Below are 23,758 nucleotides of genomic sequence, written 5' to 3' on the forward strand. Positions count from 1 at the left end.
CAATGTTGTAATTAGATCTTTAAATATAGTTTACATTCAATTTGGCACTAATATCGATTTTGTCATCAGCAAATTAAAACATAACTCAATTTGTATTCTTTTCAAAGGGATGTATAAAGACACACCACGTTGATTTTGATCTATAAAGAGGTTAACTTCTAACTATCCTACTGCCTGTCGATACATTTATTTTTGGCATTGCACAAGTCATGTCTTCTTTGACTGTTGATGACGTTAAAATGCTAAATCCCTGGAATGTGTTTTAGTTGATTTTAGTCTCTGATGCATGATTTTTTATTATTAATTGTTTTAGGCTTTTAACTAGCTTTCAGTAACTGCGAGTACTCTCAAATCTTATTTGACCTGTTGATACTATTTGTAATACTTTTTTGTTTTTTAATGTTTACTTATTCAGGGTAATAACTGGCCTATATACCAGCTTTGATAAGTATTTGGTAGTACTATAAATTTTCACTTCTTCGTACTATGAACATCAAAATTATTTATTTTGTAAAATTATTTCCTTTCTCCGTTTGAATTGTACATGATACCTAACTACAAAATTATTTTCATTTACCTGTGTACAAATGCTAATGGTGCATATTTTTGTTCTAGCTTATTGTTGTTTTTCTAAAATTGTTTAACATTTCACACGGTATATTTTATTGATTTTATATTTGCATTGTATCAAAGATCAAATTTATTTGTTCAGTGTATGTTGGATCGTGTTAATTTGTCTTTTGATTGAGTTAAGCCATTTCAATTGATATTTTATAGTGTGTTTTTCTATGTTGTGATGTTTCACTATTGTTTCAGATTAGGGGAATGTTTGGTAACATTAAAACGTTTAACCCGCTGCAATTGTTTACACCTGTCCTAAGTCAGGAATCTGATGTTCAGTAGTTGTCGTTTGTTGATGTGGTTCAAAAGTGTTTCTCGTTTCTCGTATTTTATATAGATTAGACCGTTGGTTTTCCGGTTTAAATGAAGTGTTCTCCCCAGGCCGATATAAATGTCGAACCTCGGAAACTTGTCAGCTGCATGTTCATTAAAATATTTTTGTTTTAAAAAGTTGTATACCAACTATCTTAACCATATTCAATTTTATTAATATTGAATGAACATGTTCTCTGCAAATAACAAAGGGTGAATTCTAAGCAAAAGACATGATGGAAGGTGTAGTTTTTTTCCACATCTATGACTTCTTATGAAAAGGGGAATACATCTCCCTGTACACTCAGCTGTCAGTATAAGCCGATGCTATAGTTGCTTCACCTAATCCCAACTGATCTAAAGTTTTAGCAAGTGATAACAGCAAGCACCATGTTTCTGGTTTCAGTGACAAGTGGCTGACTGAGTTTTCATGGCTTAGAAATGTTAAGGGAGTATAAGCAAAAGTTATTATAAGAGGGGGTTTTCAACCCTGAAGAGGATTAAGACAACGTTGAGGAACAGACTGTCCAACAAAATAACACTATCTTGAAACAATATCCCTAGAAGTAGCAGAGAGTACAGAGATGAATATTTATATTTTGACTTCTTTAATTGACTGAATATAACTGAATAACTTTTGTGTTTAAAATCAATTTATTTCATATATAGTAAATTCATTAATACTCTGCATTATTAAACACACAACACTATTAGTTACATAGTGTGTTAGTGACCTAATACGATATATACGGGGTTAGTAAATTCCATATGGGGTGAGAGCGAAGCTCGAACCCCATATGGAATTTACTTACCCCGTATATATCGTATTAGGTTACTAGCACACTATGTAACGAATTTATCTTACCGACTATCTTTATTTGTTGAATCTCGACTATAGTTGTCTCATTTACAATCATACCAGGTCTTTATATTAAAGTGTTCAAATCTACAACTTTAAGAATCTACTTTCATTGGTCTTATTGAAAGAGAAAAACAAATGTCAACATTAACAATTTAATATCAATAACCTTGATATAACAATATTAATTAAAACAAAATGTTCAATACATTTAGGCGACAAACAGTGTCGAAGTCAACATGCAACACATTTTTTGTGTACAAATTGAAAAATTAATGTTGATGTCAACATGACAAGTGTGATAATTTCCTCACAACTACTTGTTGATGGTAAGGTTGTGTATAACAGTTACATTGTCATAGAAGATCTGACTCTGAGGTTTTGTCGACTGCATGCATGTGGTTGTTTGTCTGTATTGGATGGGTTTCGGCCCGTTGTCATCAAAGTCTCCTAAAATATCTCCAATGTCAATATCTTGTATTTGTTCCATAAATGACCCACTATCATCACTTTTGGATCTATTGCATGAATGGTTGGAAGCAATAACTGCTCTTTGCACAAGATTGTCAGATATAGTTTTACCCATTTTAATTTTCTCGTTAGTATCAACACGCTGGTACGTTGTGAGTGACTGTACGGACTTGTGCCCAGTGACTGCCATTATTTGCGCAGATCCATACATGTTTTGTGATAAAACTGTGGCTCCAGTTGCTCGTATTGAGTGATTGGTATAAACAATAGACAACTTACACTTCTTACTGAGTTCTGACATAAATGTACTTAGTTTTTTTTTCTCCTAGTGGCATATTACAATACCAGACATCAGCCTCTGTGGAAAAACTATCCAACGGTTTCTGCCATAAACGATCATTTGATGGATGTAATCTACGAATATAGTTCTCGTATGAGGCAACAGGACAATACACAGATCCTGAAATATAGAGTAATCATTTAGATATTTTCAGGTTTAACATCAACAACAAAGACGTAGGTACTATATATAACAAGAATGTGTCCTCAGTACACGAATGCCCCACTCGCACTATCATTTTCCATGTTCAGTGGACCGTGAAATTGGGGTAACAACTCTAATTTGGCATTAAAATTAGAAAGATCATATCATAGGGAACATGTGTACTAAGTTTGAAGTTGATTGGACTTCAACTTCATCAAAAACTACCTTGACCAAAAACTTTAACCTGGAGCGGGACAGACGGACGAACGGACAGACGGACGAACGGACGGACAAACGGACGCACAGACCAGAAAACATAACTCCCCTCTACTATCGTAGGTGGGGCATAAAAAAGAAGATGTGGTATGATTGCCAATGAGACAACTGTCCACAAGAGACCAAAATGACACAGACATTAACAACGTTTAACTATAAATGACAGGTCACCGTACAGCCTTCAACAATTGGTATATGTATTTCTTGTATTTACATTGATATTTCAGACATGTAGAAGGTTCCGAAATGACACATGTAAATTTATTCAAATGAGAAATACATGTATGATATGCATTTTACTTACAGCAATAAACAACACAACAATAAATTACAGATTCCTGTCTTAGTCTATAATTAGATAATGATATTGCTACCTTTCATAACTATTTATAGTTACTAAATGTACTTGTTGTTTTAAGTTTTTATATTTTCAGGAATATCATTGATTGTCATTCATGTCTGTGTGGCAATCGCCAATGTTGTATATTTGATATAAAGTTAGTAATGCTGTTGTTTTTTATTTGGTCGGTTGTGTACTCTTTGACACATTCCCCATTTCCATTCTCAATTTTATCATATATTTTTTGTACACAATTAGTATGGTGTAATGTTCTAATTATCTTTTTTTTCTCATCCTTTCAATTGTCTAATAACACCCCCCCCCTTTATTGTCATACACTCACCTGGTGATTCTGGCATTACTCCAGAGACAAGCTCCTTATCCGATTCCCTATGGTTTTTAGTAAGTTAGCCTTAGTAACATATTTTAATCCTGTTTAATGTCAGTTTTAATTGTGAAGGTACATTTGGTCATACTGTGCATATTTTCAATTCCTCTTCTGCAAAAATAAAGTCTGATGTCAAACTGAACTTTATTTGCCAGGCCAGTTGGAGTTGTAGATGAAAGATACATAGATGTATACAGTGTTTCACGATCAACTTCATTAATAACGGGGAAATATTCAACGTCACCTAGTCCAAAACGTTTCGATTCTGCCAAGACGGCTTTAAAGTTTGCGTTACTGTCATTAAATGGAGAATCCTTCACAATATCAAACGTTTAACTGTGCGGAGGAGCCTTAAGGTATCTGTTAATGCCATGCCTGATGGACTCCAGTGACGATGCTTTGTATCGTTCACCATCCCTTTTCCGTAGGTCGACATAAAAATGACACAGAGTCTCATTCAGTCGGACACAATCAAATTTTTTAAACTCATCATCTTGTTGTTTCTCCTGAAGATAGTCCCGCAGTATATTAGCACACTTTCTGTTTGCTTTTAAGGTATTTTCCGCATTCATATTCAATCTTTTTGCATCAATTTCTTCATTTGTTGTTGTTGCGAAACGTTTCGAACCTGTCGTCGACGCCATCTTTACTATACAAAGGGACGTAACTCCACTACTAACCGTGTATGGAATAAGCCCCGCCCCCCTTCTAACCTAATATTGAATATACACGGTTTGCACGCGGACGTTTTTAACCAATCATATTCATAGAAATGTATAGGAGGTAAGATAAAAAGCAATATTGCATGTTATGATTTATGACTGATCGATTCAGATCACAAAAGGCCACTATAAAAATATTGAATTTTGCGCCTTAAAAAAATCCTGGGAAGAACACTCAATGGTTTTACACTTGTTATATTTAGGGCCCTTTATAGCTTGCTGTTCGGTGTGAGCTAAGGCTCCGCGTTGAAGACCGTACTTTGACCTATTATGGTTTACATTTTTTTTTAATTTTTGTACTTGTATTGATATTTGTCTCATTGGCACTCATACCCCATCTTCTTATATCTACATATTTAATTATTTGCCCGGATTTGGTTATACGTTCAACCCTTTAGTTTTATCAACTCTTCATTGACTCTCATTTCTTTAGGTTTGGTCTCATCTTGCACCTGTAAACGATATTGTCATAAACAGATACAGGGAAACCTCCCTATTGAAAAAATCCCTATCCCATAAACTTGTATGAACAATCCAAGAACATTAATCTAAAAGTTCTTATTTGTTATTTCTTTACAACTATCTGCTCACACACGTATGACCTTTTATAATGTCTTAGAAGCAGCTGCAAGCTTTTGAATGCCATATGAGCTGGGAAATATATATCTAATCTGCAGGTGAAGTTGGTAAATTGCTACTAAGTTGGGGGAAATTAATATTTTCAAAATTAAAATTTTTTTTTTGCAATAATTTCGACTTCTATTTTTTATATTGATCAATATTAAAATTAACATTTTTAATTGCTGCTAAGAAATCCGATTTTTACACAGTTTTATGGCATACTCAATGCTGATTATGAATACCAAAACTTATATCTGTTTACCCATATTTAAAACGGTTACATCGATACCAGTGTAACTATACTTTAATTTGGTTCTTCTTACATCAAAAATCAAAAACATCCTTTCATTTCGTCATCTCAATATTGAGCTGTAATAGGGTGAAAAAAGCGCCATTCGGTGTAAGCAGACAAAAGTGTCAATGCGAGAAAGTAAGTCCAAATTTTTGAATGAAGTTATCTAAGTTATCTATATTAATCCCATACAATCCTACACTCATATATAACATTTGACACGATAGTTTCCTTTGTGTTTTTGATCATCAAATAAATTAAAATTGGAAGTGATGTTGGTTTGAAAATGGTTTGACTTTCTTATTCATTCATAACTTCTCTTGTGTTTGCCAAATGAAGTACTGTTTAGATATATATTTGTACGATGCAAAGTTGAATAGATAAAAAATTGAATTCAAATTTTATTGATATATCTTGATTTTTTTTATACATATTTTATATTATTTTGTATCTCGGTAATTTTCCTAAAGAGAATAAAGGCACATGGAAATAGTTCAACGTTAAATGTTGTGGTTGCTCATAAAATGTGAATACTATACGAAGACGTATAACGCCGGAAATGTTATTCCTCTTTTAGAATGTTTAGTCTCAATTTGAAATGATTCTGTGCGGTGACTTACAGTAGCAACTTTAATATTGGTTTCAATTTCATTTTAAATCGAGGTATCTTTTCTTTTCTTAGTAGATTCCTCCGCAACGGAGCACCCATGTCATACGGTAGTAAAAGAGGGGCGAAAGATACCAGAGGGACTGTCAAACTCATAGATCGAAAATAAACTGACAACGCCATGGCTAAAAATGAAAAAGAAAAACAGACAAATAATAGTACACATGACACAACATAGAAAACTAAAGAATAAGCAGCACGAACCCCACCAAACACTTGGGGTGATCTCAGGTGCTCCGGAAGGGTAAGCAGATCCTGCTCCACATGTGGCGCTCCTCGTGTTGTTCATGTTATTACAAACCCGGTAAATAGTCTAATTCGGTAGGTCACATTCGTGAAAAGGGAAGGGGATTGTAGTAACGACGTAAGCATGGTAAGGAACATCTTCGATATCATCTGTGAAGCGGTTATTCCATAACGGTCAACCAACTCGTGATGGCGTCCGTAAAATTTACGAAGGGATGATTTCAACTTCACCATTTGGAACTCTCGGTTTAATAGCTTCCTTTTGAGCAGCAACCTTCTAGCAAGGAAATCATGATAGGAAATACAAGCACGGGAATATCGTATCAATTGGGAGATATATACTCCGTATGCAGGCGCTGCTGGTATGTTGCTACTTAGAAATGGAAATTTCGCAATTGGGAAGCTGACATCATCTCTTTTGTCGTAAAGTTTTGTTTTCAACCGACCCACATTGTCAATTTCTAGATGTAAGTCAAGATATGAGGCCGACTTAACTGTATCTGTTGTATCCTTTATCTACCAATATGGGATAGATGCGCTCAACATAGTCACCAACTTTTGAATTATTTACTGAGAGAACATCATCTATATAGCGGAAGTAAAGTTAAAGGATATTGCTAACTTCTTATCTTTCTTCCTGAGAAGTTCCTGTATGAAGTCAGATTCATAATAATAAAGTCGGCAAGAAGAGGGCACAATTGGTTCCCATTGGAATGCCGACAGTCTGTTGAAAAACACGTCCTCCAAGCATAACAAATATGTTGTCAATCAAGAAATCAAGCATCTTGACAATGTCAGTTTTAGACAATTTTTGGTTTGAATCATAGTGATCCTTTACAAAGTAGGATTTGTATCTACGTTAGCCATTTTTTTTTATGAAACAAAATAATACCAACTCTTTCAATTTGTTCTTTAGTTCGGAATGGGGAATACTTGTGTAAAGTGTAGAAAAGTCAAATGTTTTAATACTATTGCAAGATGAAAGAGTCTTAGAATGTATGTACTCTAAAAGATCTTTGGAATTTTTTAGTATCCATATCTGATTCACGCCACCTCTAGAATAGGCAGTTTCGCAATAACTCTGAAGCCCGGCTTTGATTGCTGATAAAATAGATGTAATAAATTTAGAAAGAGGTTTCGTGGAGCACTTTGAAGACCCAGCAATATACCGTTGTTTGTAAGGACACTTATGTAGTTTAGGTATCCAATACTGTTACGTTCCGGGGTTTTCTTGTCAGGATACCCGTTGTTACTTTTGTCGGCCTCCGGTGAAGGAAGTAATAATAAAAATCATAAAGGAAGTTCATAAATCGTATTATTTCTATTTAAACAATACATCTAATACAGTAGTTCATGAAACAAAATACGTTAATAATTAAAAACCAATTGTTCAGAGAACAACTGAAGGTCTTTCCACCAAAACAATGTATTTTAATATGAAAGGTGTAAAAATAGGTTTAAAATGTCATTTCAATCGTCAAATGATAGCTTATTGTACGCTGATTCCAAAAATATATGGTTTCTAAACAATATTTTTTTAGATAAGGGAGATAATTTCTTACTTCCGGTTTGAAAAACTCTATTTCCGATAATATTTGACTATTTACTTGACACTGATTCCAAAAATATCTTGTTTTTTATACTTTTATGTAATAAAGTACAATAAATAGCTACTTCCGGTTTACACAAGGTCACTTCCGGTTGTTTTTTTTAAGTTTAAATGGTTTGATACCGTTTGTCAAAAAGTCTCATGATTTTATTATGTATACAGATGGGGTAAAAGCAAAGGTCAAAATCTAGAACGTCAAATTAAGCTATGACCTTGTGATCAATCTCAAGGTCATTAACCAAGAACTTCAAATCAAAAGACCATAGGTCTTAATTATGTTTAGTTAATGAGTTATATCACCATACGCGTATTTTTAAATACCAAAGGGGAGAAAACTCCCTTTCACATTCAACGTACCCTTGCAATCAAAATTTACGTGTTACGACATGTCACAACAAACGATTTAGAAAAAATAATTTGTCGATATCTTAAACCTTTTTTGGAAATGAGTGGAAATGAGCCATATTCAAAATTTAGAATATGACCTTGACCTTTGACCTTGACCTAATTTTCATTTTTTTGGACCAAGGACCTCAAATCAAAAGATCCTAGGTCTCTATCAATTATGGTTTACCAGTTAGAAATGAAATTCACTTATATCAAATGAATAAGGGGAAATAACTCTCGTATGGAGCATTCATATCACTTCGGTCAAAATAGGACAAATCATGCAAAGGATATAACGAGCAATTTTGTAAAATAAATTTGTCATAATATTTTACGTTTGCGAAGGAGTTGCGCTCACAAGGAAAACAGTGTTTGGGGAGATTACTCCTACAAAGAAAAGTTTTCGGTTATGCAGGGTAAATTTCAAAAGCGCATCAATTGTTCGATATCATATACCAAATATCTAAGCGACATATTGCAAAACAAATGTTTATCGCAAGGACAAAATTAGGCAGAAGAAAAAAAAAAAAAAATTCAGAGAACAATTGAAGGTCTTTCCATCCTTTTTGATATGAAAAGTTGTGAAACTAAGTTTAAAATGTCATTTCAATTGTCAAATGATAGCTCCTAATAAGCTGATTCCAAAAATATATTGTTTCCATACATTTTATTTTAAATAAGGGAGATAATTTGTTACTTCCGGTTTGAAAAATGTTACTTCCGATTATATTTAAATATTTACTTGAAACCGATTCCAAAAATATCTGGTTCTATATACTTTTATATTAATAAAGTACAAAAAATAGCTACTTCCGGTTTACAAAAGGTCACTTCCGGTTGTTTTTTTTCAAGGTTAAATGGCTTGATACCTTTTTCTAAAAGTTGTATATCTTATCATGTATACATATAGAATAAAAGCAAAGGTCAAAATATAGAACGTCAAATTAAGCTATGACCTTGAGATCAATTTCAAGGTCATAAACCAAGGACCTCAAATCAAAAGACCATAGGTCTTAATTATATTTAGTTAATGAGTTATATCACCAAACGCGTATTTTTTAATACAAGAGGGGAGAAAACTCCCTTTCACATTCAATGTACGCTTGCAATCAAAATTTACATCTTACGACATGTCGCAACTAACAATTTAGTAAAAATAATTTGTTGATATCTTATACAGTCTTTGGATATAAGTGAAAATAAGCCAAATTCAAATATAAAAATATGACCTTGACCTTTGACCTTGACCTAATTTTCATTTTTTGGGACCAAGGACCTCAAATCAAAAGATCCTAGGTCTCTATCACTTATGGTTTATAAGATAGAAATTCATATCACTTATATCAGATGCATAAGGGGAAATAACTCTCATATGGAGCGGTCATATCGCTTCGGTCAAAATAGGACAAATCATGCGAAGGATATAACGAGCAATTTTGTAAAATAAATTTGTCATAATCTTTTACGGTTGCGAAGGAGATGCGCTAACAAGGAAAACAGTGTTTGGGGAGATAACTCCTACAAAGAAAAGTATTTGTTTACGCAGGGTAAATTTCAAAAGCGCATAAACTGTTCGATATCATATACAAAATATCTAAGCGACATATTGCGAAACAAATGTTTATCGCAAGAACAAAATTAGGCGGAAGAAAAAAAAAAATAATCAGAAGAAAAACAATAGGTCTTTCCACAGAAAAGTGGAAAGACCTAATTAATAAGCAATAGGGCAAGGTACATTACTTGCACCAAGTTTAATAAATCAATTCTCCTAGCGCTCGGTGCAAGAAAATCTACTTGGGACACGGCATTCTAATATTCTGTATACTTGGTGCAGGCAAATATACGTGGTGCACTGCATTGTAATACTCTGCATACTTGGTGCAGGAAATTCTACTTGGTGCACTGCATTCAAATATTCAGCATACTCGGTGCAGCAAATCTACTTGGGAAACGGCATTATACTATTCAGAATACTCGGTGCATCGTTAGTGAGTTACCCGAGCAAACAGTTCGTCAGCATTTAATATTGTCACCAAGTACTTTTTCTTGGTGCAGCAAATTATAGTTTAAGAGAGACTGGTAACTGCATGGGGTTCTTGGAGAGAAGCTCCCTGTAGGAACATGCGTAATACACAAGTTATTCATAAACAAGAACAGGAACACGTAACGTTACATTTAGTGCGTTATACTGAAACTAAGTATAAAAAAACACAAAACGAACAATTACACAAATAAATAAAGTCGATATATAGATTTAAAGAAGTAAGTATATAATGTAAGGTCCAGGTAAGCTTTTTTTTCCAGTAAAATAAGAATCAGAACACAACAATGGACATCTGCATATGTCAAGTGTGGACACGGAGACCACAGTAATAACATAAACACATCTACCTTATTTACACAAGTTAATATCACAGTGACAATATAAGCTTTCAAATCACCAGGGCGTAACAATACCATGATGGAAGATCCAGTTCTTCATCTTTGGTTGAAATTCCAAAGGAACATAGAACAGACCTATGAGTATACAGAATTTCCTCCTTGGTAAGTGTCGTGAGTTTATATGTTGAGTTTCCAAGTGAATTGTCAATACCTTATTCATTATCAAGCAGTTAATGTATTAGTTTTACACACAAACACGATGTTGTTTGGGGCTTTATCAGCGGGGACACCAACATATTTGTCATGGAGGTAGGACAAGTGTTTTGCAAAGATTGACGTAGCATGGGTATTGAAAGACCCATTCAGTATCTGAATTCTGATTTGTATCATCGACCTCACAGCCTTAATCCATTCGGAAATAGTATCTACGTCTTCTTAGACCATTGCCTGGCATAATCCTCGACTGAATCCATCGGTATTTTGAAGTTGTATATCCAATTGATGGATTTAGGCTCACGAAATTTCGGACCTTTGGATAACACATTTCGCAGGGAAGTGTTATTGATAATGTTGCGGTCACCAGTAATAACGTGGCTAGCCGGATTATATGTGAATTGGAAACTAGCAAAAGTGCAATCAGGAGGTTTAGACTTGAAGCCGTCAATATTGAGATCAAAACGTGTTTGTAATTGAAAATTTAAGTTGCATTTGGTTTGGTATAGGTATAAGAAATGATTGATATAGACTGATCTTTGAAATAAGGAGGTATTTTCGACTGAACTTATTTATGATAAAGGATATTGCCTTAGTTGACTCCATCGAGACCTTTGTTGGCAAAGGAAAGATTAAGAAAAGATCTTTTCTCTTTTTCATCTTTTCCAATGCGAACTGGTTTGAAAAGTCTGTGACTTGCAACTCCGAAATGATAGCTGTATGTTTGTATTAGTTTGAATGAGGGTTTGTAACAGTGGTTTCCAAACATAAATTGAACAGGGAATGAAGTTTTGAAAGGGGTAATGAATAAAGTTTCGTGCGAATGGGATGAATACCTCACGGTTTTTGTATAAATGGCGGCAAGTCATTAATAGAGACATCATGCAGAGTAGTTAAATGACGATGTCTATGACTGTGTCTACGTCGAGGAGTAAAGTTGAAAATATTCATCGCATTCACCGAGCTACACAAAGGACTTAATACCTATACCATCAATTTTGTCATTGCAACCAGTTCCCAATAGTCTTATCCAGTAGTCCTCTTTTTGTCTACGGAGAGGCGTTGCAAGATGAGGATTGTTAGTCCTGTGGTATATTTTTTATTAGTAAAATATAGACCTTCTCTTTAAAATTAACATAAATACAACAGAAAAGGTGGTAAGGGGATATATTTACAGCAGGCCATTATTTTTCTTTTTAGTATACTTAAAAAAGACATTAGCTATGTTAAGAAGTTTTAAAAGGATGTTGATAAAAAAGATTAAAATAAGTAAATTGGTACTCAAGAATTTACATTGGAAATATTTACATCAGTTTAATTAGTTGCATTTAAAAAATCTTCCAACAATATTTCAATGGAAAAACCAAATTAACACAGCCATAGCCGATAAATGGACAAGTAAGCTACAAACCGAAATGAAAGAAAAACCCACTCTTAAATCCAGCAGAGCTCCAACATACATCAGACTCACCCAGTATGGAACTCTTTACCATCAATTACATATGAGGTAAAATAGGCACAAATCAAAGCAAGATTACTAACCAGTACATACCATCAGAATGTGACATGCAGAAATTCAAAAGGGAACAAGAAAAAGTACATTGTACTCTGTGTCATTTGGAAACAGAAACTCTAGGACACTTTTTACTCAAGTGCTCAGCTCTTTATGATACACGGCAAAAAACTTTCCCGGATTTGAAAAAAAACTCATCACACAGTCTGTTGGATATAGCAAATGGAATGAAACTTTCAAAGGGAACCAGACATTAATTATTCAAAAAAATATAGACTGCACAACAGTATCCAAAGAAATGAACTTTAGTCCATCAATAATGTGGTCATTTTTATAAATTTCCTGTTTACAAAACTTTGAATTTTTCGAAAAACTAAGGATTTTCTTATCCCAGGCATAAATTACCTTAGCCGTATTTGACACAACTTTTTGGAATTTTGGATCCTCAATGCTCTTCAACTTTATACTTGTTTGGCTTTATAAATATTTTGATATGAGCGTCACTGATGAGTCTTATGTAGACGAAACACGCGTCTGGCGTACTAAATTATAATCCTGGTACCTTTGATAACTATTTACTATGCTTTTTTTTAAATATAATAAAAGGGTTGGGTCTTAAACCGTGCTATTTCACAAGCTACGAATCATTGAAAATTGCCTCAATTTGGTTGGATTGTTCTTGAAAAAAATAACTTTGAGATAGAATTTTTAATAATTGTGGGAAGATAGGTTTCATCATATGTTTTAAGAAATAAAAAGAAACAATGGTGTCACTGAACTCGTTTTCTCGCTATAAGTAATAATTCAAAAATAATCCCTAGAGGTCCAGTATATTTTTTTTACTGAAAGTGTTATTTCTCCTTAAATGGCTCATTTAAAAAGAAAATTTTTATTAAAAAAAATTGTTTTTTCATAAAATTTATGTTGCTAGATTCATACTTCAGAGGTTACAAATCACAATTTATTAACCAATGCTCAGGAATGTTTCTGTTGCTAAGTAGTTGCTAAGCAATTTATGAACTCAAATTGAAGTGACTATTCATTTGTAACTTCAAGTTATTCTCAAACCAACCATCTTATCTGGAAAATATGGTTATTTGTACAGATACATTAATTCGTATGTGCTAATTATATTAAGAAGTAAAGATGGTTGCTCGGCAACCTTCTTTTTACCGGAACAAAAAAAAATCATTTTTTTTTAAGTTTCTATACTAAAGCTAGCAATGGTTTGAATAAAGACTTCTTTTGAGAGGGGGCCGAAACGCCCCTTTTTAAAAGTACCTTCTCTGTTGTCGATTTAGGCAAATAACAAGACCAATTTGTACTGTGATTGTGCAATCTAAGATGGCGGTATACCATGAATCTACCTTAGATTCATTTGACAACCCCTAATAAGAGTAAATACCCTTTTAAGTCAATTTTGGGTAACTATCGTTTATGTAAGTATTTACATAATTATATTAATATACAATAAGCTATACATGTATAGCTACAAGAGTAACTAAAAAAGAGTACATAATTGGGATAAGGAAACAAGAAAAAATGCTGTTATTTGAATTTTTCTCCTTAAAGGGAAACTTCGCAAAAAAATCAAAAATTGATATTATGTTCATTCTGTATAAAAATGCTCAAATTCATAGATATTAAAGTTTTATTCCGCGAGATAAGCGATCACCATCGATTTTAAATTTAGAGTATTAATTCTCTGCGTTCCGCCATTTTGTCCTTCATTCCCGATTAATGAAACGATATGTCTATAAACCACAAAGAAACAAAACTACAGTAACCGATGTAGTCGTAATTGCGTGTCGATATCTTGTCAATCGTACGGTTGTTTTATCCGACTAACTAACCATGGTATGTTGTTTTTAAACTTGATATTGGAATAAGGTGAAAAGTCAAAGTTGAAATCATAAATAAGTGTTCCGTGAAAATTGTTTTCGAAAATCTAATTTGTTCATAATTCTTTAAAGTAATAAACTGTTTTCAAATAAATTTTCATCTTCCCTCTTCTGATCACCAGCATGGCTAAAGGTATTACTTCCAAAGGTATTGTGAGGGGTATGAGGTGACACGTCCAGGTATTCAAGCGATTTCCTGTCGGGCTTGCAAGTTCACGCATCGTTTCACTTCTGCAGGTATTGATCAGTGTACACGGCTGATAACATTTAACTTTCCATTTTGAACTATCAGATGTATAATATACAACTCTGTCTTACTTGTCATTACCAAACTCATACGCTTGTTTATGAATAACATTTCTGGTGTAAAGAATATTATTCATAAAAAATATAAATAATACCCAACAAATAAGATTTGATGAAATTAAAATCTATTTAAATATTTTTTCCAAGGGTGAATTGGGAAAATGTAATATATACTCATTGTCAAAAGTGAAGGACAGATTAGAACATACCAGAAATATTGATTAAAAAAAATGTACGCACTTGCCGACGATTCGTTTATACGACTGGATAGAAAGTTACGGAACTGTAGCGCAATTTAAAATATATACATGTATACATTGCATTGAACATAAGAAAAAAACATATATTTTGAATAAATAGGGATAAAAGTGTTGTAAATAGACTAGTCCACGTATGCCAACAGTATGTAATCATCGAATGTCGATAGACTATTGTATACCAGAAGAAGAAGAGAACCAATTTGATTTAAATACAGGTCGATGTATAACTTTTGCTTTGGTTCATTGAAGTTGTGGACATAGTAAAATCACAGATTTATATTTCAATAAGATTGTTCTCGAACAAAGGAAGGAATTCGTCATCACAATTGTTATATATGCCACTGGACGAACACTAATTATCCCGAAGGGATGTGAATATTTTGTTGGGAAACTTTTGAGTATCAAAGTTTCAAATTAATTTCGGGATTTTTTTTTTCTTTCTTGGTATTCAATAACAGAAAAAAGAATAAATTACTTGTTCGCTAAATAAGGGTATTCTTGTCAGATGAAAGACTTTTAGTTATATTTTAAAAAATAGGGAAATATGACATTAAATTGGTTCTGTCTTTTTTTTAAACATCGTTAAAAAGATGTGTGTCTAAGGTGAACGCCACAAGAACCCTGTAATACTAGTACGAGAGTATAGCATGTAAACATTCCTTCTCAATAATATGGTTGTATTGGAAATCTTTTCATACAGATTGACAACTCATTGTTCGATATGCATGTAATATTTGCCACATGACGCCCATAATTCTTTCTACCATCATCATCTTATTCTTTGATATAATGATTGCTGTCAACATCGATGGTTCACACCCAAACAAAATGGGAGTAATGGACCTTCAGAGCTTCTCCGTGTTATACACTTGTGAAATATATAGACGAAATTTTTGTATTGAAATGAATATACATCTCACAAACAGGATTTTCAAATAACGATTTTGAGTAATTAACTTACAAACCAATATAAACGTATGACAAGATATTACCATGAAGGAATTTAGTTTTTGTCAGACACAAGAACTCATCACTATCATAAACGTATACGTATATATGCATACAATTTCAAATATCAAGAACAAGCGGTCGATGTCGATAGTCCGTTTTCTAACTGTTCGAGTTAGACATGTCACTTGTTCATTCTTGAAAGCCTTCATATTCCCCGTCTAACGATGGGAACTGTTTCTGATTGTGTTGACTATAAATGCTTGTATGGTAATTCTGTTGTTTATCTGTACAAGCGGTTGCATTTCCTCTCCTTTCCCAACAAACAAACGAACGAAACGCTACTAGTCTGCTTTCTCTGGAGATCATCCTCAATGGCTCTTACACGTCAGGAAACTTACATGTATACTAATAAGGATTGTTTCAAGAACAACGATGTATGGACGAACTATTCTAAATTCGTCAATATCAGTTATGCATGACTAAAATATAACTTTATTACAAATACTGTATTACTTATTTGGATTAATGACGGTTATCATGTTCAACATTGCACATATATTATCATAGAATTAAAAAAAAAATCCTCAAAAATCCTTAAAAAAAATAATGCCTTAGCTTAGATAATTGGTATTTTTTCACAAAAAGTTCGTGTAAATGATTGTCAAATGAATTTAATTATGTAAGAATAAAATGTTAAAAAGAAACTTAAAAAAAAATCATGTATGTTGTATTTTTTTGTCAATTAAAAACTTTAAAATTGCAATAGTTTTATTAGCATTTAAACACAGCCAGATTTGAATACAAGTTAAGAAATTCCGGTAAAGTCAATGATATCAAACAGATGTACAATGGTATATCAAATTGGGTAATATTGCATTTAGTTTTTATTAAAGATTAAAACTACTATTTTTTACTTCAAATTTGAATCTTTACGCCAATTGCCGCTAAGAAAGTAATCAAAAATTGTTTCCTTTTATTTGTATACATTTTCGGATTTATGAATCTGAATTTTATTTTCAATTAATTTACACAATTTAATTATTGAATCTTTATTCTCATCGTGTATTAAATCTTATTGTATTAACATCGTGACATCATACTCTTTCTAATCCTTTCTGTATATCCTTTCCAAATTACAACATTTATACCTGTGTACGCTTGAACTCACACCTGCGGCTAAATAGCTACAAGGTAAACGAATTGACCTCCAGTCGAGAAATATACAATGACCTTTACAAAATAATATACGCACTCTGCTCACACATTAGTTGCATTGAAATGATTATCAAAACAATAACGGTAAATAGACAAGTAAATAGTAAAAATATTCAATAAATATTTTATGAATAAAATCTCAACAATAATTAATTAAATTTATTCAAAAACATTTACTAGAGACAGAGACATATAATTTTATAGGAGTTTAATTCAATGAATACAAAACGGTATATGCATATTCATTTTCGTTCATTATTATATTGTGGTTAATAACTACGACCATTCGTCAGCTGTGCGCTTTTAATTACGTATATTGTCGATAAGCTATAAGAGTTAAACAGATTTTATTTTTTCCCAGAATTCAATAAATCGGGCTTATACGTCACGACCCACTCGAGAATTCAACCAAAAAAGTTACAAATACTTGATTTTCTCCGTTATTAGAAGGAATATAAATTTAAAACTTTGCAAATGTGTTTTTTATGTTAAGATGAACATAATTAGATGATAAGTAAAAAATCGCGGAATTTCCCTTTAAGTACTAGTATTCATTAAAAGGCAAAACGCCTATATGGAGTAAAAAGAAATTTTCGAATATTTTGAGTAAATGATTGAGTCTTGTTGGTATTTTTTACTATTAAATTGTTCATTTATCCATATAAGTTTTAACAAAAATAATGTTTTGTTACATAACTTTTTTACATGCGTTGAAGATTCAAGATTAAGACCATACAAGTTAAACACGATACCCCTAGTAAATGATATAATAATTCAACTGGTATTTTTTCGTAATATTGATGAAATACTTTTGAAAAAAACAGCATTTGAAATTTAAGTAAGAACAGGATACAAATTTGCTGGCGATTAACTGAAATTTACATGAGTACACTCATGTATGTGAATTATTAAAGAAACAAAATACATGTTCTTTAAAGAAATTTGAGAGTCTAAATGGAAGAATGAATTAAGTCTTTAGTAAAGCACCAATACAAGGATGGTTGATATGCATTTTCTGATTATATGAGAATGGCTGGTATAGTTTATGTTGAAAATATTGACCCCTCAACTTTTTATTAGGATGTATATCATAGTTCGTATCAATCTGAACCCAACTATGCATGGTTGCTAGGTACTTTAAATCAAGTAAGAGCCGTTGCTTTGAACTTTTAACGTGACCTTGACCTCTGGTATTTTGCTTTCAAACAAAATGTAAGCAAAATTTTTTCTAAACACTTTTTTTAAATACTTTTTGTTTTTTTTTGATAAAATTTCTAACAAAATTAAATAAAAAAAGACCGAAGGTCAAAGTCAAGGTCATAAATAACCTTTGACCTTGAGTTCAACTTTCAGGTCATTGAATGCACAACATGTCCCAAGTAATTTTTATTTTGTATTTGTCACTGTTTTTGAACTATTTAAATAACAATGTCAAAATTTTTCTTCAAAATATCAAAAATGACACTTTTATGTTCCCATAGCAACCACCCTAGCTACCTATTTCCCAAACCTTTAATGATTCATTATTCCTAGGCAACAGCCATAATTTACATTTATCACTGTAGTATAATTGGTTGTTGATGCAAAAGTGTGAAATTATGTCATGCAAAATGCCTATTATTTGCCTTTTTGAATACATTGAAAATTCCACTTTTTGAACCAGTGCTGCCCCCTTCTTCCCCTTTTTTCAGAAATAATTTTTATCTTTCATCTTTCTCATAAAGTGTTATATTTTAATTAATTATAGTCAAAATATTCATAAAACTTGAAATGTCTGCATGATATCTGCTTAAAATTGGTAATTTTTGATCCTCAAAATATGTATTTTTGAGGCAAAATCCAAGGGGACCCGTAACCATGGCAACGGGGGCATAAACAAATTTTTTGTCAACATTTTTCTTGTTAGTTTATCGATAGCTACCAACAGACCAAGTTTCAAGAAAATCTGAGACTATGCGTGCCGCAACTTGGTTGGTGGTTACAGAGAATTGCTATTTAAAACACGTAATCAACTTTTTTTCATACATTTTTTACACAACCTTGGTTCATCCACTTTTTGCTCAGACACTGGTGACGTTTTATAAAGTCTGAGTAGAGGATGCAAGTTTTTGAATACTTAATGAGTTGGGAAATTTATATCCCATTTGCAGGTTAATTTGGTTGATTGCTACTAAGTTGGGGGAAATTGATAAATTCAAAATTGAAATTGTCTTATTTGCCATACATTCATTATATGTATTCAAATGATCAATGTTAAAAATAACATCTTAAATATCTGCAAAAAAAATAGATTTTTATACAGTTTCACGTCATTCTCAATGCTGAATATGAATAAAAAAATAATGAAAAAAAAATTAGCTGCTCATTTTTTTTAATTCAGTTGACCATATTAACCCCAAAAAATCCTACACTCATATACAAGGTATAATAAGGGGCATTTTTGGCCCCCTCTTCAAATGACTTCATATTCAATCCATCATTAGTCTATGCATAGTGACTAAATAAATGTTGAACATTTTGTGATTATGTGTTTATTTAGTTGCCTAGCAACGTTTTTTTATAAAACGAACTATATAAATGTATAATATCCAACTTTATTGCAATTGCCCAAGGAAAAAGACGTCTGAATCTATTAAAATGAATGGTAATGTGTTACCAAACACTTGAATATTTACTATTGTTGGGTCTATCATTTTAAAAAGTTCTTAATAGTAACCTAGCAACCACAATGTTGCCTAGTGACCACACAAAAGTATTTTTTTATCCAATTTTATCCATAAAAAAAATGAAAAATTCAAATGTTTTCATACAACTCATATTAAGTCGACTCCTATATTAGTTTTAAGTTAACAGTTGAAGAACATATAAAAAGATGTTTAGTATCACTGAGTGTAATTTTTAAGCTTGAAACGTGGAACTAAAGGATATTTATGAGTACCTTAAGCATGTTAAGTGCAGATGTGCAATTCCAATATAATTCTTAATTCAGTGTTTCCTTGGTTACACAGGAACGTATCCATGATATACTATCTTGCTTATCAACCATCGCAAATCAGATAAAATAATTTTTATGCATATCTTAGTATGTATTTTCATATAAAAGAGAGACAGCAGATACATATTTTTTTTTTAGTTTTGCATACTGTATAATAATCTAATATTCTTTGCTGCTAACAATGTTCAGCCTTATGACATATACCCCCTCCCCCTTTTTCACAATATTTTTTTTTTATATATTGTTATTTTCAAAACAATATGAATTGCGCATGCTCTGATGAATAAACACCCAAAGATTGAATAATTTAACTTAAATAAACGGAGAATGTGTTCATTGGCATGGGACTCAGTTTATTCCCCCGCTAACATATAAAATTATACAGAGGCATATTTCAAGATCTTTAAAAGTGACGCTACTAAAATTTGAACTTAAACTGAGTTTTGTGGCAATAATCATTGTATATGCATTTCATAACATTGAATGAATTGAGACAAACTCAAGTAAGAGATCGGAAACAAAATATCAGCATTTTTTTTTTCATTTGTAAAGGAGCATTACCCATAGAACAGAAAAAAGAAATCACCAAAATTCATATTAGGTCTGTGTTTTGTGATTATAAGCATTGTTTGTAAGTTTCATAACATTTGGTTGAAGCAAACTAAAGTTAGAGAAAGAAACGAACAATTCAGCAATGTTGCTATGCCAAGAAATCCTCGCTAAAAATTCCGGTAACCTCCTACGGCAGCCATTAGTAGCCAAAAATTTGATTTCATCCAAGAAATAAATTTATTACCTTCATGTACGTGTCGCTTAGAACACGGCCATATACCGAATGGTCAATATTAATCATCCATGTAATTTGCTCTATGGGGTGTTTGAAGAATTTCAACGGAGGCAATTTCTTGGCATGGGAGAAAGGAAGAAAGGCCATTCACAATTTATCTTACATTTGTTTTTCTCTTTTTTGATTAAATAAAAAAAAAAAAAAATTGCAAATATACATGTAGAGTTCATAAGATACAAATATTCCCTGTGGACACCCCTTTTATTTGTGTTTTCTATTTTCAACCCTCGAATTAAGCTTAGGAATCTAATTTAAATTAAAACCTTGCTTTCTAACCAATTTATTCATTTACCGGACCGGCAACTTTCTTTATTTAATACGAAAATCTACAGTGCCGTTATACACATGCATGTTGTTTGCTTGGAGTCCCCGCCCGAAAAGAAAGAAATAACCCAACTCCAAGATACTATATTCCTGCATCACGTGATTTTTACCACGTGGAGCTTACATTTGAATTAAAACAGAATATGGAAAGTGAAACTGCAATTCAAAACATAAAGTCCGAAGGCACAAATAAGAAAAAGAAAGTTTTTTTTTGGCAAAGGATGCGGGTAAATTCTCTCTTTGTGTTCAAAATATACATGAAATATTTGCCACTGCCCCTTTTCTGTTCTATGAATTATAACCCTGAGTTTTCTATCTGTTACTCCATGCCAAAAAATCCTCGCTAAAAATTCCAGTCGACCTCCTACGGCAGTCCTTAGTAGCTTTTAAAGATTTGATTTCATTCAAGAAATTAATTTATGACCTTCATGTACGTGTCGCTTAGAACACGGCCATATACCGAATGGTCAATATTAATCATCCATGTAATTTGCTCTATGGGGTGTTTGCAGAATTTCAACGGAGGCAATTTCTTGGCATGTTTTTAGTACAGGGCATAACTCTTGAACTGGAAAAGTTGCGCCATCAACATTCAAACTTTATCTGTGTTTTATGGTAATGAACAGTGTGTATAAGTTTTATATCATTTGGTACAGACAAACGAAAGTTGGAAAACGGAAACAAAAAATTCAGCATTTTTTCCTTTTGTTAAAATGCATATCAAGTGACGCCAGCAAAATCGAACTTGATCTGTGTCTTGTGGTGAGAAGCATTGTGTATAAGTTTCTTAACATTTGGTTGAGGCAAACTAAAGTTAGAGATGGGAAACCAATTTTGGAACGTACAGACGGACGGAACTACAATGTATGCATGAAAGTATTTATAGACGGACAAGGGAACAACTTAATGTTCGTTCAGGTTCTGAGAGGACGAATGCATGCTCTTTACTACATACATGGAGCACAAAAAAATAGTTGATAATTATAAGTTAGAGTAGAAATGTGTAAACTTGGCTGCTGACTTTCAAAATTGACATAAACGTCCATTTTTTTTAAAACCTGAAACCTCACCCTAACCTTGGACAATGGTGTAACAGTAAAACATAAGAACGAACTTTAAAAATCAGTTAAAAAAGGCTAAGATCAATAAAAATACAAATAAGTGGACGTGGCCGTGTACTTGTACATTCCAAAGACAAAAAGACACTGAATCTTTTTGTTCCTCAATATCTAACAGGTACAAGTTGTGCTTCTCTTGAGTAAGGAAATGTCTTTCCTACATCCATTGAGATGATACACAAAATACAAGTTTAACAACATTCAATTTGTCTAAAATTGGAATGGACAGGATTGGGAATGGGTCAAAAAGACAATTTATTTCTTTTACAAAAAATAGTTTGTTATCCTTTTATCGATTAACAAGTCGCACACATATCAGCTTCTCCTTTTATTTTATATTAGAGAAAAGATTCTAAAAAAGAAAAAGTGAAAAGAAATAAAATAAAATAGTCACAGAAAAGATAGTATTATATTTTTTAACTGAAACTTTTATCATGTTGTAATGTCAGCTTTTAGCAAAGTAATAGCTGTCTGATCAGCTTATATACGAGAGTAGACGCATGGATTTTCGTTTTAAATAATTAAGCATGCATCTGTAATGTATCTTCGGATTTTGAAAGTCGAATTTTGTTGAGATTATTATATAGTGTCATATTTGTCTTTGTATTTTTTCAAAGGTTTACAAAAATTTAATGAGTTAAGATTTTTGTTTCTTTAAAATTATTTAAAAAAAATATATATCAAATAATTTCCTGTATAATCCATTGACAGGGGAGGTAATATCGGTTCTAATTTTGTTTCCACGTGAAATCGATTTAAATTTTCAGTTGCCATTTACGTACGTTGTACACTGATAAAAAGGTTATAATTTGGTAGGGTCTTTATTCATTTAGTGTTGTTGAATGTACAGTTTGCTGGTTGTTCTTTGACAACACCGCCACTGTCACTTTAAAAAAAATGATGCAAAATCACTTGTTCCTTTAATTGCCCGACTTAAAAAAAAACTTATAAAAAGCCCGTAAACATGATAAAGAACGAAAAAGCTTTTTTCCTTCCCGGCATTGACGTTTTATAACTCAATCAAGATCACCTGAGTTAAAATAAGATACTCGAGCAAATTCGGAAATGCAAGTTCGTTCCGATCCTTTGTTCACATATTATTGACGTTTCGTAAAAACAAAGAATTTTCAGTGTAGGAATTTTGAACATGAGCGGACGCGAGTACCACGAATATATTTAGAACAGAGAATTATTTCCTTACGACAAACAACACATTGAAATATCTTCGTGGTACTCGCGTCCGCTCATAGTTAAAAATTGCTCAAACGTACGTAAAAACTTCAGATTTTCATAAAATTTACGTTTATCATGAGAAAGAGAGAGGTATTTGATAATTTTTTCACACGGAAAAAGAAAAGTTATATTGATTTTTTGTTAGATTAAACACTATTCTCTTTAGAAATAGCCATGTTTCTTGGATATTATGCATTCTAATTTC

At 32.4% G+C, this 23,758-nt stretch overlaps 1 protein-coding gene and 1 pseudogene across 1 annotated transcript in view; both read right to left on the reverse strand.

Moving 5' to 3' along the window:
* Nucleotides 1-23,758, reverse strand: part of LOC139500896 (uncharacterized) — a 213,160-nt gene that overhangs the window by 84,070 nt on the left and 105,332 nt on the right. The window lies entirely within an intron of this gene.
* Nucleotides 2,064-4,395, reverse strand: LOC139501837 (uncharacterized protein KIAA1958-like; annotated as a pseudogene).

The sequence above is a fragment of the Mytilus edulis genome, chromosome 13, assembly GCF_963676685.1.
Source record: "Mytilus edulis chromosome 13, xbMytEdul2.2, whole genome shotgun sequence".
Lineage (NCBI taxonomy): Eukaryota > Metazoa > Mollusca > Bivalvia > Mytilida > Mytilidae > Mytilus > Mytilus edulis.